The 17,641-nt window shown below is 44.9% G+C and overlaps 1 protein-coding gene across 1 annotated transcript in view; it reads left to right on the top strand.

Annotated features, from left to right (window-relative positions):
* The first annotated feature begins 10,520 nt into the window (after window positions 1–10,520).
* Ptpdc1 (protein tyrosine phosphatase domain containing 1) overlaps window positions 10,521–17,641 on the top strand; it is a 45,401-nt gene continuing 38,280 nt past the window's right edge. Inside the window, exon 1 of the mRNA XM_051170915.1 lies at window positions 10,521–10,659. The gene's annotated coding sequence lies outside the window, so the exon portion shown is untranslated. The remainder of the gene's footprint in view (window positions 10,660–17,641) is intronic.

Here is a 17,641-nt window from a genome sequence, read left to right as displayed (position 1 = left end):
TTGTTTCTCTCCAGTGTGGCTTGCTTTTTTGAGAAAGAAGCAGGAAGACCTTCATGCATCTTGATTAAGGATAATTACATTTTATCAGACCTATTTCATTTTTAAACTTTTTAAATTGAATGTATTCATTTTATTTTATGTGTGAGTGTTTTGCCTGCCATGAATGTATGTGGCCCGTGTGCATGCCTGGTGCCTGTGGAGCTCAGAAGAGGCCATCAGAGCCCCTGGTCCTGGAATTATGTACAGTCATGAACCACTATGCTGGAAATTGAACCTGGTCCTCTGCAAGAGGAGCAAGTGCTCTTAACCACTGAGCCATCTCTCCACGCCCCATCTCCTTTTTAGGAAGTGAAATTATTAGATGATGTCTCCCTCAACCTTTTCTTAAAAAATATGTTTACGAGTGTGTGTGTGTGTGTGTGTGTGTGTGTGTGTGTGTGTGTCCACACAGCATGCTAGGCACATGGAGGTAAGATGACATTTTACTGGTGTCAAGTACCTTTACCTGCTGAGGCAATCTTACCTACTATTGTCTCAACACTGTTTTTGCTAAATGCACGTAAACCACATACAGAACCTCCCTCATAAAGGGGAATGTTTTAAAAAGCATTTGCAGGACTGGGAGATAGTTCAGTTAGGCAGGTGTGGTTGTGTGTCCCGGCACTGAGGAGACGGAGAGAGGTGGCTCTTCAGGGCTCCATAGGCCTGCCTAGCATAATCAGTGAGCCCTGGGTCCCAGTGACAGACTCTCACCCCAAATAGGTGGTCTCTGGCATCCACATGCACAGATACTCATGCACACACAAAAGTGTTTGCTCAATAAGTAAAAGGCAAGCATTACGGCTTTAGACTGAAATGTGCCAGCTCCAACAGCCCCTAGAAGTTTCATGTGACGGGACCTAGAAAATGGTTCAGCAGCTAGGGGAGTGTGGCATCAAGTCCGACGACCCAAGTTCAATCCCTGGGACCCACTCGTGGAAGAAAATAACCCATTCCCGCAAGTTGTGCTCTGACCGACGTATGTACACTAACACACACACACACACACACACACACACACACACAGTAAAAGAAAACACAAAACAAACAGGTTGGCCTTTCTAGTTGAAACTGCCTCTAAAACTAGCCATGCTGGATGGGAGAGGGGTTCCTATCCTTAGCTGAGGGTCTACTGGCAGTTGATGGCTGTTGGGGAAGGTTAGAAGTCATTTTTCTCTGGAGTGTGGCCCCTGCAGGGTTGTCCATGCTCTAGTGGGCAGCCCCGCACACATGTCCACATGGACAGCAGTAACTGGACTCACTGGCTCCTTAAGCGGCAAAGAGGGCATGAAGGTGGGAAACATGCTGGGCGCTCAGGAGTTCGAGGCGGAAGTAGTACGATCAAAACACATTCACTATGCATGAGAATTTCAAAGCATAAATAAGTAGTGTAAAAATGCACAAATGGCCAACACAAATGCGGAAGTGAGCAGCAGCACCCTTTCTGCTGCCTTGCTTCTCTGGGCATTGGAGCTGGTGGCAGTCAAGGAGGGTAAGGAGTCCTCTCTGGCTCCTGCCAGCTCCTACTCTGTGCCATTGAGTCTCGTCCACGTAGAAGCCAAACATCCACTTGAAATGCCTGGAGTGTGCTAAAGACAACTCAGTGACCAGAGTTCTCCTGCTAGGTGGTTGGTGCGCTTTTAAGAGGCTTTACTGTAACATTGAAAACTGACCTGGACAATACAGTGACTCATGTCAGGGTGTTAACCCTCCATTCCCTCCACTTACCAGCTGTGTCACCTGGGGTCCTTCTGTCTCTTTAGGCTTCCGTTTCTTCACAAGTAAAACGGAAATGGATGGGTGTGGTGCTGCGGTGCATAGTCCCAGCTACTTCAGAAGCCGAGGCCAGCGGTCAGAAAAGCTCATGATTTAGAGACCAGCCCAGACAGTGTGGTGATAGAAAGGGAAGAAAAGGGATGGAGAATTGGTGGGGATAAAAAGCTGACTAGAGAGATGGCTCAGCAGTCAAGAGTCCTTGTTTTTCTTGCAGAAGAGCAGACTGGAGTTTGGTTCCTGGCACCCATGTTAGGAAGCTCACAACTCTGCCTCCAGGTCTGAAGCCCTCTTCTGGTGTACATATGTGCATGCATATACACAGTGCCAGGCACATAAATAAATCTTTTTAAAAAGTTCTTTAGGGCTACCACGAATCTTTAAGAAATGTGCACTGTGCTTAGAACAGAACACATTCAACAAGTGGGCTACTGTGATCAGTGGTATGTGGCGTTCATCTTGATGTCAGTTAGATGGAAACAAACCTCTGGGCATGTCGTGAGTATTTTTTCAATTAGGTTAATTGAAGCGGAAAGACTCAACTCACTCTAATATGGATGAAAACATTAAATGGGCTGGTGTCCCAGCTGAATTAAAAAAAGAGGAAAAAAAGCTCACCGCCAGCATTTCTCCTTCTGCTTCCTGAAGTCAGGAAGGCAGGAGCTGCCCTAATGCTTCTCTGACCACAGCTTCCCCGCAGCGATGGACAGCGCCCCGAAACTGTGGGCCAAAGCAAGCCTTTCTTTCCTTAAGTTGTTTGCTCAGGTGTTTTGTGATAGCAACTAGTAACTAAAACTAATGCAGTACATAGCCAAGTTCCCTCTTGGATACCTACACCTACACGCTTCTTTAACCACGTATAGTATTGAAACCTAAATATAAAACCATTTCTACTATAATCCCAGCCCTCAGGGAGGCAGAAGCAGGTGGATCTCTGTCAGTTAGAGGCCAGCCAGGTCTACAAAGCGAGCCAAGGCTATACAGAGAAACCTCGTCTCAGAAAAAAAAAAACTACACACACACACACACTCATAAGGTGTTTGTTATCTGTCAGTCAGTCACTGTGCTGGGAGATGAAGATGTGGACAAAGAAGAAGAGTCAGAAAAAAGCAGGAGGAAATGACTATTTATTGGCAATCCGCAGTAAGCTAGGCACTAGAAACTACACACTGGGAATCCCAGGCAGTGAGTCTGACATGCTTGTTCTTGAAGAGACCTCAGACTCATGGAAGCTCCTTTGCTCTCTGATGACCAGAGTCTGTCCTCTGATCTGGGGCAGAGCACACTTCAGAGACCTCCATGCCAGCCTGGCCTGAGCTCTGCCTTGGTCCCCTACTCTTCCTCTTCACAGGCCCATTTGCAGTGATGAGCTATTCTTTGCTCTCTCACTGGAAGCTTCGGTATCCTGGGCCTCAGTATATGATGTAGAAGGTAAGAATTAATGTGCTGTGGCAAGCTTATTCGCCCTCTTAGTTAAGGGCTTTTGTGGTTTGGTCCTCATGCCATCTCCTCCTGGTCATTAAGTCTAATTTATTTCCCCCTTTGACCATTTTATATTAAGTCCCGCTAGATAATTCATATCCATGAAATGCCAAGAAGACAGTGCTGGGTTCTAAAGTACTTCTTAGGAGAGCCTCAAGATGAAGAAAACATTTCAGTTCTTAATTCCCACAATTCTGCAGTCAGACTCTCATTTTATTTTTATTTAATGTGAATGTGCATGAGTGTGGGTATACATATATACATATGCCACAGTGTGTGTATGTGTGTGTGTGTGTGTGTGTGTGTACAACCCATGAGAATCGGCTCTCTCCTTCCACCAAGTCGGTTATGGGGATCAAACTCAGACTGTCAGGCTGGACAGGATACATTTGGTCCTATTTAGCAAGATACTCATTTTAAAAACAGTTCTAGAGCCGGGTGTGGTGGCACATGCCTTTAATCCCAGCACTCGGGAGGCAGAGGCAGGCAGATCACTGTGAGTTCGAAGCCAGCCTGGTCTACAAAGTGAGTCCAGGATGGCCAAGGCTACACAGAGAAACCCTGTCTCGAAAAAAAAAAAACAGTTCTAGAGTTATCCATTTGTAATAATTAAAGCAAGCAAGCAAGCAAGCAAGCAAGCAAACAAACAACCTTGGGGCTGGAGAGATGACTCAGTGGTTAAGAGCACTAACTGCTCTTCCAGAGGACCCACGTTCATGTCTCAGCAACCATGTGGCAGCTCACAACCACCTCCAGTTTCAGGGGATCCAGTGTTCTCTTCCGGCCTCTGAGGGCAGTGTATGCACTTGGTGTATAGACATATATGCAAGCAAAACAGCTGTACATATAAAATAGAGAAAATGTAGAGGTGGTGGTGGCGGCACACGCCTTTAATCCCAGCACTTGGGAGGCAGAGGCAGGTGGATCTCTGTGAGTGGGAGGCCAGCATGGTCTACAGAGCGAGTTCCAGGACAGCCAGGGATAAACACACACACACACACACACACACACACACACACACACACACACACACTTTTTCGAAGCTGGGCATGGTAGCACATGCCTTTAATCCCAGCACTTGGGAGGCAGAGGCAGGTGGATCTCCATGAGTTTGAGGCCAGCCTGCACTACAAGAGTGAGTTTCAGGACAGCCAGGGCTGTTACACGTAGAAACCCTGCTTGAAAAACAAACAAAAACCAAAAAACCAAAAACCAAACCCTGTTTCAAAAAAACCAAACTAAAAACCCACTTCTCACAGCCACTAAACCTTCATCAATGCATCTTACAACACAGTAATTCTAGAATAATTAAATATAAATAGGTCTATTGAATACTTTGCAAAGGGATTGGGCAATAACAAGAGTACCAATTGCTTAACTAAAACTTTTAAAAATTAAAAAAAAAATCATCATGAAGATGTTAGAAGAAACTTCACGAAGGTAAAATGTTCATGTAGTTTTAGTGAGAGGTGTCTTTAAGAAAACACGAAATCCTCAAAGAAAGGTTGAAAGCCAAGCACAGTGGTGAATGCCTATAATTCCAGCATTTCAGAAGTAGGGGAAGAGCAATGAAACTGGGGGGAACTGAGTGTCCTTTGGTGGGGAGGAGTCGGCTTTAGGAACGAGGGCGCTGGACACTCAGTCTCACAAGCCAACTAAGCCAGTGACTGAGTTCTTGCTTTCAAACTTAAGAGAATGAAATTCACAGACCAGAAGGGTGAGTTCTAAAAGGGAGTTTTATTATAGACAGAACGCTTTACAACAGAAAAAAAAAAAATCTATTGCAGAAAGTAAACAAAGTTCCAGAGGGAGCCTGTGATGGTCTGAATAGGAACCCCCATAGGTTCATGTACTGAAATGCTTGGCCATCAGTTAGGGGCAGTGCTTAAGAAGGGTCTTGGGAGAGGGTGTGTGATGTTTGGAAGGGATAAACAGAACCCTGAGGACAGTGGGACAGTGCTTCTTGCATTGCTACACTGTGCAAATCTTTGTTGTTCTTCAGTTCACAGAGAGAAATGTTCCAGAAAACTTATAGTACTCCGGCTGACTCTGGCCACTTCTGCTGACCTGTGCCCATTGGGTGGAGCCTTATGGTTTCTGCTGGATTGTGCCATCTCTACAGATTTGTGCTGCCGTTTGGTGTTGGCTATTGGACTCAACTGCTGGCATCCCGGCAACTATGTCTAGACAGGTTCACAGCCTCTTTTTCCTATTAACATTCTTTCTCCTCTTCCTCTGGTCGGTGGGCTAGAAGTGAGGGTGGAGTGTTTATGAACCCTTAAAAAAAAGTAGGCTTTGAAAAATCTAAGCCTACAGTGACCTTTTAGAGTGTGTCACTGGGAGTGGGGTTTGAGGTTTCAAAAGCCCAAGCCAGGCCTAGTGGCTTCTGCTGCGTATGGATCTGAAGAGCTCTCAGCTACTTTTCCAGTACCACGCCTGTTGGGCGTGTCTCCATGCTCCTGCTATGATGATAATGGACTAAACCTCTGAAACTGTAAGCAAGGCCCAATTAAGTCATTTCCTTTATAAGAACTGCTGTGGTCATGGTGTCTCTTCACCACTAAGACAGTGCCCTAAGAGAAAGAAAAAACAAAACAAAACAAAACATGTGACTGTTTCTATAAGTGCTTTTTATAGGACTTGTAGAAACTGAATGAAGACTGAGGTCATTTCTATTGAAACTGGTTAATTCTCTAAGGCAATAGAGGATCCACAGGCTCTTCAGCCTCTTCAGGGAGATGATAACATGTAGTTCATGTGTTGCTCACTCAGGATGGGGAGCAGTCATGCTTTGAAGCCCCTGTTTGCTGACTCAATTGGCTAACCAGCTGGCCATTAGCATGGTCTCAGCTTTTGTGTGTGTGTGTGTGTGTGTGTGTGTGTGTGTGTGTGTGTGTGTGTGTGTGTGTGTGTGTTGGGGAAGGTGGTGGCAAAGCTACCTTTGTCCTCTATGTGACCAGCTTATGGTTAGCCCAGGGCGGGGCTAATCATCGCAGCCACCACTTGATTACCCCATATCATAGCCTTGTCTATGGGATGTTGGGGAGATAGCCCTTTTGGAATAGGTGGAAGCTTGCTAGAAGTTATCTTTTCTTACAGCTTAGTCTGTTACATTTAGCTGCACTGGAGGCAAGATTATATAAAAGGCCAGCGGTGCTTTCTGTATGATTTTCAGGGGGATGGTCTCCTGACCCTGGTCCAGAGCCCTGTTCTTCGTTTCATCTGTTCAGCTATGCTATCTCTTGCCTGGCTGCTAACTCTCCCATTTCTCACCTCCTGTGTCCCAGAGACCATTGTTTTAACTGTAACCAGGAGCTTAAGGCTAACCTTAAAAACAAGTTCTAGGCCAGCTTGATCTGTCTGTCTCAAAAAACAAGCCCTTGACCCCAGCCAAAAAACAACAAAACCAAAACCAAAAATCCAACCACCCCCAAAATGTTGACACTATAAACTACAGTGTATATTTATATATTCTGCCTTTCTTAAAATACATTTTCAATTAACATATTTTATAAGAAAGTTAACTGAGCAAGTCAGAGAAAGCAAGCCAGTAAATAGTTTTCTAGCTGATCTGCTTCAGTTGCTGCCTCCAAGTTCCTGTCTTGGTTTCCCTAAGTGATAGACTGTAAGCCAAGTAAATTCCTTCCTCCCCTAGGTTTTTTTGGTCATGGTGCTTATCACAGCAATAGAAAACAAACTAGCACACAGACTAAAGTAATAATTCTGCCAAATTCCAATTTGCTGAAACAATTCATTTATCTGGGTTACTTATAGGAGTATGGATGACAGTTATTTATGGTAGCATGGATGACTTAACGGCATCTCTGCCACTTAAAAGTCTCATCCTATCAGCTGGGTGGGGGCGTACACCTTTCATATCAGGAGGCAGAGGCAGGAAGATTTCTGAGTCTGAGGTAAACCTGGTCTACAAGTCCCAGGGCAGCCAGAGATATAGAGAAACCCTGTCTTGAAAAACCAAACAACAACAAAAGTCTTCCCCATATCTTCCCATATGGTGATAACTCACACACACACACACACACACACACACACACACACACACAAAATGCATCCCCAAAGTATCTGGCATGACTTGAAGTCAACTGTACACAGTGGAAACTCTATTCTCATTAGCAGTTCTTATGGCTTATGTAACCACGAGGGCCCTTGTGGATCCTGTAAGTTTCAGGAACTTCTTATGAATTATCAATTGTTTACCTCCCAGGTCTTAGAAGTTTGTTTGCTCCCTGAGTCTTAATGAGCCTCCCTCTAGGGTGTTTCAGTTTGTAAGAAACTGCTGCTATACAACAGTCTATGTAAACAGTTCTCATCTTCTGGTCCATGTTTTTCCTTATTCTTGGCAAATAACATGTTGGCCTACTTGGTCACTCACCCATCCACTGGCTGGGGGACAGAGCATCATACTGCTACATAAGACTGCACACAAGAAGTAATTCCCCCTCAAAAGAAGGGACAGAATGGATGCTAGTGGCCAAATACAAACTCCCAGGACAATGCACAACTGCACAACAGCGAATTGTCTACCCCTTCAGTTTGCTGTTCTGTGCTCTTGTTTGCAACCATTGGTCATTCATGCTATCTTTTTGTACTAACTCATCTTGGTACTTGGACTGCCATCCTTCCTGGCTAGATCCTTTCAAGTCTGCATGGAGGTTTAGCTCAGTTATTATTTCCCAGCAAGGCTTCTCTGACAAGTCTTTTCTTCCTGTCAAGATTAGCTCCTTCTCATCCACACAAGCCATATGCAAATAATATCCACGGGATCATTTTATCTGTACACTTGTCTGTCACTAGTTGTTGATGTTATAATGTAGCATAAATATATATTAGGCACTAATTATTAAAGCATAAACCAATCACACGTATTAAAAACCCTGAATGTGCACACTATTCTTCCTTGGATAGTAATAAGAAATACCATGTCAATTTCAATTCTTCCTTTCTATTTGACCAAAAATGCTTGTTTTTCCAACACTGAATTGATAATTTAATGTGAAAATCGTGTGTGTTTGTGTGTGTGTGTGTGTGTGTGTGTGTGTGTGTGTGTGTGTGTATTTATATGAGACCTGCTTCCTGGCCTATAAGGTGGTGGTTTTTTTTCCTTATTCTGTTTGTTCATTGCAGTTAACTTTAGACAGAGTGGGCTTTGTTAACTGAATACAGAAATGTATATTTATATGTTTGCAGTACTGTACTGCTAATTCAAAACAGACCAGTCTTCAGTGCACCTAAAGCCCCTCCATAGTCTAGTTTGTCATCATTTATGCCTTTCAGTGTCACCTGTATCGTCATGAAGCCAGCGATGGCATGAACTAAATAGGACATATATGTGAAACATAGAGCACAGGGTGCACAGAGTTTGCCCAGCCAACTGTTCTGCACTAGAAACACATTTCTACGGAGCTATATGAGATGACAGGACTTCTTGTAGGGTTTGGAGACCAAAGATGCAGACGCTGCGAGATGCTATCCAGATGGGGTTTTCCTTAAGCACAGCAACGTGCCTGCTGAAGACATGTCGCAACTACATGAGGCCAGTTTACTGAGTCGGATCTACAAGATGGTTAAGTTTTTGGGTGGGCTTCTAGAAAGGGTTGGGATTCAGACCCTTGGCAAGCAGCCGAGGTGCCTATTTAACATACCTGGCCTCAAGGTTCTCCCAGCATCCCTCAGTCCCTATCTGGACTTTCCAGCCCAGGGACTGGGCTTCCTCTCCTCCAAAGCTTTTCACTATGTAGTTTTCCAGACATTTTGGCTCTTTCTCTCTGCCTTCAGCTTTTCTGCTCCCTCTGCATGGTGACTTCCCTGGCCCCGTTTGGATTGGGACTGATGAACCAGCTGGCGTGCTGCCCCTAATAAATCTGCCTTTATACTTTAATTTGGTTGGACTTGGCTCATTTTGCCAGCAGAGAATACCTATCAGAAAGGCCCTTCTTTACTAAAATAAGACATAGTGGATAATGCTCCAGCTACCATTTTGACCCATGACACAAATTGGAAGGAAACCTAATTTTTAAGGCAACAAAGAAGACCGTTTGGATCCCTTGGTATAGTTAACTCTTTAGTGAGAAGAGAAGGCATGTCTGTAGGTTTAGGCCAGGATTCTGGAACCTGGGGTTTCTGTTACAAGAGGGAGGGCCAAGTTGGCCAATGGGTTCTGCTTCTGGGTGGATTTCTCCAGGCCTGGAGTCACAAGAGGCTAGGATGCTCGGAAGGCTTGGTCAAAGATAAGCTAAGAACCGCAAGAGAGCAGAAGGAAGCAGCTCTGGTGTTACGGAAAACTGAACAAAGAAGAACCACACAGCACTCTGAGAGATGGATAACTCAGCTTTATTCGCCTACCCCGCTGGGTGAGCTGCTATAGCACCTGTCTTTATGCCTACATGACCATTTGCAGATGCTCTGTTTCACAGCAAGCTGAGGGGAAATTTCCAGTGCAGTTAAAACATGTTCCACAGCTATGGAAACCACTTCTGACAGCCCGTATTCTCCATTTTCCCCCATCATAATTCAACTTTCCCTATTAGTACAGCTCTAGGGCAGAAACATATTTAAAGTGTCATAGTGCAAGACAATGGTTCAGTTATATTAAAGTGCATGTTAAAGATATTAGATGCACAATATGTCTTCCTCCTCCTCCTCCTCTTCTTCCTCTTCTTCTTCTTCTTCCCTGGGAGCTGCGAGGGAGCATGTGGTTCTGTCAGCAAAGCTCCAGGGCAGTCCTCTCTCCTTATTCACCGGCGACTCTGTGCGGGGCTGGTGGGAAGCCGGTGCCCCCATGCTGCAGGCTGATAGCTGCGCCCCGTCATGGCTCTGAGTGTCCCCGGGCTTTTGGCGCGCACTAGCCCTAAGGCCCACCACACTACACAGTTCCTGATCAGCACCTGACTCGCCCTCCCAGCCACGCGCGCGCACAGGTTCGAAAGCCCCTAGGAGCCGTCCGTGGCGTCACGGGCCCGCCGCAAGGCTCCATTGGCTGGAGCGTGTCACGCGCACCGAGCAGCTCGGGCGACTGGCTGGCGGGTGGGGCGCGCGCAAGGCAGCGCCCGCGGCGCGGCGTCACCAGCTGCGGGGCCGCGGAGTGGCCCGTGCGCGCGCGCCGGAGGGAGACGTTGTGTGGCGCGCCCGGCGGGGAGTCCCCCTGCAAGAGGCGCGGCAGGGAGGCCCGGCCCTGGCGGCCGGTGAGCCCTAGCGGAGCTGCGGGCGGGCGGGCCGGCGCCGCCGAACCAGAGCAACGCCCTGGGCCGGCCGGTCCTCTCCGCCCGCGCCTCCCGGCCCTTAGACCTGCGAGACGGACCCGCCGGCTCCAGGGCTCCGAAGCCGGAGAGCGAAGCGCGCCAAGAGGTTCGGAGTCCGCAGCCAGTTAGGCGCCCGCCGAGCGGTCCCCAGATGGTTGTCCCTAGGAGGCGGGTATTAAGGGAGGCGTTTTGTAGGTGCATCCCTAGGGGCGGGGCGGGGAGCCAGGGCCACCGGGCGCCCCTCTGTCCTGTTCAGTGCTGCTGCGACACTCCGATTTCTCACGAGCACTTGGATGCCTGGGTGTTTTAGTTGAAACCTCATGGTTAGAAATATTGGGAACTAATATTTCATTTAAAAACACACCGAACAAGCCTGTCACAAGCTGGTATCAGACTACCACTTTGTGATCTCTAATTCAGACCTAAATCGGGCACTAAACGAGTCACTTGACCTTGACCGAGTCACTTTTCTGGCCGACGTGCATTCTCAGCATTGACGGTGATGATGCCCTGTGTGTGTGGTCTTTCAGAGGACCACAACATAGATGCACTGCACCCGTGGCATTACATTTTAACGGAAAAGGAAATATAGTAAACAAAGAAAGACCCAGGGGGGAAAGGGAGGGAAAGCTGTAGGAACAGTTCACTAGGGAAACAGCTGCTCACATACTCCAGCAAGAGTTGTCAAGGCCGAAAAATGAAAACGAACTATCATTCATTGACTAGGAGCTGAAAGAGCCTGACAAGTTGTTCTCATGGTGGGCTCACCTAAGCTGTGTGCACATGCACACCTCATGCACACCTCACAGCCCACCCTGCACACAGAACAGCCTTATTCGATGTTACCAACAAAGTGTCATTCCGGTTTGTTGTTCCGGTTTGTTGTTGAGAATGGAAGGCTTGGGTGACTTGCCACAATCAGAGCCGTTAACTGAAAGAAAGAGGCTTTAAACACGAATGTATGCCCCCCCCCCACCCAAACCACCCCTGTTCAGCTGCAGCCAAACTTCTCTGCACCTAGGAATCCCACTTGTGGCTCTTTTGAAAATCATGGATACCCAGGTCTTGAAGAAAACCTGGGACCAGCCTGAAATTTGCATAAAAAACCTCATAGAGCATTCCCACTTGGTAACCGTAGGCCATCTTAGCAGTAACTAGTTCCCAGCCCAATTCCAGTGCCTTCATTGAGTTGTGCCCTGGAGGCTCAAATTTCCTATCTCAAGCAGTGCTTTGTTGGTGGAATCCAAAGATTATGAGAGAGCACTGTTGAGTATCTTTTCTTTTGGAGAAGTCCTGACAGTTTGCTTTCTCAGTTTTTATATGATCTTCCTTGCGTGTTACTGGATATGTTTTTTTCTTTAAAAAAAAAAAAAAAGGCTCAAGGTATTTGTTTTAAAGTCATTGTAAATCTCTATTAAACCCTATGAAAAAAAGTTTTTTTTTGTTAAGTAAAAGAAAAATAAAAGCACAATTTACTTATAATACCACCAATCTAACAAAATGATAATGATGTTTGTGGTCTTTATCAGCTATATCATTATTAGTGATAATGTCCCTGATGGCATATAACTTGTTCAGGGTCTCACAGATGCGTTTGAATTTCACAATCTCAAACTGGGGTTAGGGGGCAGTTCCAAAAATCATTCTGAAGATAAATTTCAAATCACTGTTCTCGTAAAAGCATATTTCAGCCTTTTTTCAACCCAAAACCTGTCCCCAGGTCCAAAGCTTTCTTTTTCTTTTTCCAGTTCTGAAGTAAGCAGTATGGAGGGAGGGAATATGAACATATATTAATTGAAATGTTTCCTAAGAATCATCTTTGTTAGTGAATATTTGTGAATATTTGTTATTTCTCATCTCGTCAACTTCAATCAAAATATATATATATATGTTTCCTGTTCTTGAAGTGATGTAGGTAGAAAGATAAAAATCTCTCTTTTAGTAATAACTAGAGATGTGATGCATTGACTATATTAGTGATGAAGTCAGTATTTCATCTTTCTGTTTCCTGTAGAGGCAATATGAGATAAAGAAAGGAAAATGGGTTTGGATTTAAGGAAAGATTGGTCCACTAATCACAGCTCTGACACTTTCTAGTTATGACCTTGGATTGGTGACTTTTTTTTTTTCCTTAAAGACAGGGTTTCTCTGTGTAGCCCTGGCTGTCCTGGAGCTCGCTTTCTAGACCAGGCTGGCCTTGAACTCACAGAGATCTGCCTGCCGCTGCCCCGCTGAGTGCTGGGTTCACAGGTGTGCTCAACATCATTTTGAATATGATGAGACATAGTAAATAAGTATGTTCTTCACTCACATGGTTCCAGGTCTTTTTAGAACAGCTTTGTTGCCAGAATTAGGACTAGCAGAATCCTGTCACTAAATTACTGTACAGGACAAATTGAGAAAGCCTAAACTACTCCTTTTCTTTCACTCATTCCTGCCCCATGTCCAGCTTCCTAGTCCTGGGACAGCAGGGTTCTGTTGGTGGCACCCTGAAGGAAGATTTAATGAAATACATAATCAACACTGTAGTTCTCCTACAAGTTTTTCCAGATGTAGTTGGCTCTGATAGAAATTCTTGAATCTGTGGTATCCTGTTTATATAAAAGGTGCTTCTATAGCTAAAGCTAGTGGAAGATGTTGGCTTTACAGGTAGGAAAAGAAGAAAAGCAAAGAACAGAACCCAGATTGGTTGTTAGAGGTAACTGCAGGTAACTTGCAGGTTTAGAATGGGATTTTTTTTGTATCATGCTATTTCAGGCAAATTGGCCTTCTGATTAGCTGCTATTAATCTTCTCCTTCTTGGAAGATTGGTTCCTTACGGATTTTGTTTGATAATCTGACATCTAATGCAAGTGATCATTTGGGCTGGGCCCGGCCTACTGGGCCTAGTACAAGAGCACAGTCTAAAAGCACTGACCTCTTGCAGCCGTTAATCTGCCAGCCTCATTATCTGAATTGGTGTGTGTGTGTGTGTGTGTGTGTGTGTGTGTGTGTGTGTGTGTGTGTGTGTTAAATATGTTATCCTTTTCTTCACCTATATCTCCATGCCAGGAACCAAAATCAGAGCCTGGTGCCTGTTACACAAGAACTGTATCAGTTTCTTTTTTGTTTTTGCTTTTGTTTTTTGAGACAGGGTTTCTCTGTGTAGCCTTGGCTATCCTGGACTTGCTTTGTAGACCAGGCTGGCCTCAAACACATCGATCCACCTGCCTCTGCCTCCCAAGTGCTGGGATTAAAGGTGTGCGTCAACCACTCTCGGCTGTTTTTTGTTTTTCAAGACAAGGTTTCTCTGTGTAGCCTTGGCTGCCTTGGACTCGCTTCATAGACCAGGCTGGCCTTGAACACATAGAGATCTGTCTGCCTCTGCCTCCTTAAGTGCTGGATTACAGGTGTGAGCCACTACTCCCGGCTGCCATGAAGTATTTTAACCTGTTCTAAGAATGGGTGGTCTTTTGGATAGCTCCAGATATCTAGGCCACCATGAGCCCCTGAAGAAAGGTGACTAAACTAACTTTAAAAAATTAGTCCAGTCATCTTAATAAAATAATACAAAAGGAATTATGTAGTGTAAAATGTAGAAACATAAAGAAAAAGCTCTCTTTGTCTCTCTGTCTGGACAGACTGAGTGAGTCTCTCTCTCTCTCTCTCTCTCTCTCTCTCTCTCTCTCTCTCTCTCTCTCTCTTTCTCTCTCTCTCTCATGAATTCCAGGGTTGTTATTGAGTACAAATAACCAACAGACTTGATCACAAGCTACAAGTTATTGCTTCCATCTGTGTGAATTATTAAGCTACATTTAAAAGGAGAATTTGCTTTTACAAACATTAAGTAACGTTGTACCAAAGTTGTACCTTAAAAATTCAAAAGTTAAATCCACATGTGACAAGCCCAATTCCGACAGCTGCCCTGAAATGTCAGCTTTGAATTTTGTCTAAATTGTTAAGTCAGGAAGCACCCATCTGGAGAGTAAAGGGAGGGGGAGCCTGCCTGCTTTTACACAGATAATCTTTGTATTGCCTGTGGTGTATGTGGGTCCATTCCTAGGCTTGACTGAGGACAGGACAGGACCAAGCCCAGCAGTCAGAGTAAATCAAGAACAATGGCCTTACCTGGCACTTCTGAACTTTGATGCCTCTCAGAAGACATTTCCCGCCTGCCCAGCCCTTGCTGTGGCCAGATTGCAGTTCTCTTGCCTGAGCTTACACTTATGGCAGGCTGGCTACTGCTCAGCTCCGGGCTCTAGTCCCAAGCCTCTGTACCAAAGGGGCAGCTGGTCCAAAGGCCTCCGACTGGGAGTGGAAGGGAAGGAAGGCTGGCTCAGCCCTCTAGACCAGCTGTTGCCCTCAGAACTAGGGCTCAAAACACAGGAGAAGCCAGAAAGGTGCAGACAGAGTGTGGATGTGATCTCACTGTACAGACAGCAGGCAGGGGACAAATGAGAACTGTGACCAGCTGCGAAGGCAGGGCACTTTCCTATGCACATTTATGTTTACTTTCTGTATATAGAATTTCATGTTTGACTTCTTTTGAATTCTAGATTTTTTGTACCATTGTACATTGATTTTTCATGTTTCACTGTAATTGTCAAAATAATATGCCATAGTAAATGCCAGCACATATCTTTCCCAACTCCTCTTACATGAGGCTTCTTGTATGCTGACTGTCCTAACTAGATACTTTATCATTATTGTCATTTCCTGAATGCTTCTCGTTTGTTTAGTTCTTTGAGTCAGTGGCCTACATGAACAAGCTTACCTTTCTTCCAATTGAAAACTATTAATCGGCTGCTGTGTCTTTCTTTCTACCCCGTAGCTGAGTTCGTTTCAGTCCTCAGAGTCTGCGTGACTAGTTTGTAAAGGTCCTATCATCTTAGCCTGCCTGATTGTGCGAGGCAAGGACTGTGTAGAGTAAGCTGACTTTAATAGAGTAAGCTGACTTTAGCTCAGGGTTTGCTTTTCTTTGAGCAGAAGCTTTTTACAACGAGAGATGACAAGGACCACAGGGGAGCGCGTTTCTCTCTGGTCAGCCGTTTGCTCCTGATGCACTTGGGGAAAGTGCATCGTCTACATGCTTCTCCCTGCCCGATGCAAACGATTACGTGGTTCAAAATATGGAAAGCAGAATGCTGCTCACCACTGTGGGTTTTTAAAGGGCAAATGCCCATGCTGATTTACACTGATATAAACATATGGCAGAATAGTTGTACTTTTAGCTTCCTATTTCTGTTTTGTCAGTGGCTATTACTTAGATCAGTGTAGACTTCTTGTCAGACAAATCATCTCCTCAAATTAGTGGACACAGAGAAAAAGTTGAACTATTTTTCTCTGTATTAAAATGTAGACTTCTAAATGTTTAATTTTAGAAAATTAATTTGTCTAGGTGATATCAAATTCTAGAATACAACAGTCTTTTATAGTATAAATTAAGACGAGGGGTTGAGACGGCTTTGTGTGTAAAGGGCTTGCTGTGTAAGCATGAGGGTCTGAGTTTGGATCCCAGGTTAGGTGGACGAGGTGGCACATGACTTTAGTCATCTTAGTGCTCCCATGGCAGCATGGGAGGTGGAGACAAGAGAATCATGGTAGCTCACAGATCAGCTAATATTCATAACTAGCAGTAAATAAGAGACTGTCTCAAACAAGGTAGAAAGCGGGGAACCATACCTGAGTTTGTCTTCTCTTTCCACTCACACTATAGCACATGTGTGTCTGCACACTCACAGATTAAAAAACGACATTACATTAAACAGAGTAAATTCTGTGTTAGTCATGTGGGGAAGAGGTCTTAGAGCCCAGTGCAGCCCAGATCATACTCAGATTGGTTTCTCTAGTTTACAACAATCCTTAGAGTATCTGCCCTCATTAATTTCAGGGTGTAGCCTTTCATCCAGTTTACTAAGCACTTACGTTTGAAAGGACAAGGACTATTGTGTTCATCCTTGCGCCCCACCGTCCTGCATCTCATGGTGTTTGTGGTGCCTGTTAGGGGCTCTAGTGTTTATCAGGTTGAGTTGGTTCATGTGTGCCTGCCACATGGTGTCTTTCTCTCTGAACATGTACTACTTGCTTATGTCCCTTTTAACCTGTGTTTCTGTATGTGCCTTTCTCCTACTTTGGAAAACTATACCTGCACAATGGTATGATTTTATATTATCAAGAGTTGGGAGGTGCAAAAAAAATGGACTGAATTTATTACTGTGTGTATGAGGGATTGTTGATGCTGGCCATTGACATCAGAGGCAGTGACTGTAGTGCCAGTGACTGTACAGCCAGTGACAGCAGTGCTGCACTGTTCATTCTGGCCCTTGGGCTGTGCCAGCTTTGCCATCAGGAGTGCTTTCATGTGGCTTCCGTTCCTTTGACATTCTTATCAGCTAGAGTTCTCAGCTCTGCACTGCTTTGTAGCACTACAAGATAATCTAGGCTCTCTTGAAAATTCCCTGTTCTAGCCCTAAAACATGTCATTTCAGCAGGGGTCCCTGGGTCCCTTTGCTGGAGATTTGCTGTGATGTGCTCATCACAGATAGGATCTCCTTGTTATCAAGTAACTGTGACCAGAGTTACCTGTGTGTGTGTGTGTGTGTGTGTGTGTGTGTGTGTGTGTGTGTGTGTCTGTACAAACTTGTATAAACATACATGCCTGTATTGCAGTGATCTCTTATCTGTGGTTTTGTTCTTCATGGCTTTGGTTACCTACTTAACCATAGTTTGAAAATATGAAGTGGAAAGTTCCAGAAATAAAAATAAGTTGTAAGTTTTAAACTGTGTGCCATTCTGAGTAACATTTAGCAGTCTTGAACCCTCCACTCTCTCCTTCCCTGGTGATGAGTCATCCCTTTGTCCTGTGTATCCATGCTGTGAATGCTACCCACTCATTAGTCACTTACTCAAAGGCTGTCACAATGCTGTGTTCAATTATATAGCAGTACACATGTACCTTTGTGTAGCAGGCTAATGGCTATATCACAATGCCTGTGTCCCTCACCTCATTCCATCTAATCATGTAGGCATTGTTATCTTCTCACAGAGTCGATAGAATATAATCAGGTATTTTGAGACAGTTACGTAACTATTAGCAATATATCTATTTT

Source organism: Acomys russatus, chromosome 3, assembly GCF_903995435.1.
Source record: "Acomys russatus chromosome 3, mAcoRus1.1, whole genome shotgun sequence".
NCBI classification, from domain to species: Eukaryota; Metazoa; Chordata; class Mammalia; order Rodentia; family Muridae; genus Acomys; species Acomys russatus.
The sequence above is the reverse complement of the archived record's forward strand: the minus strand, read 5'-3'. Positions and strand labels throughout refer to the sequence as shown.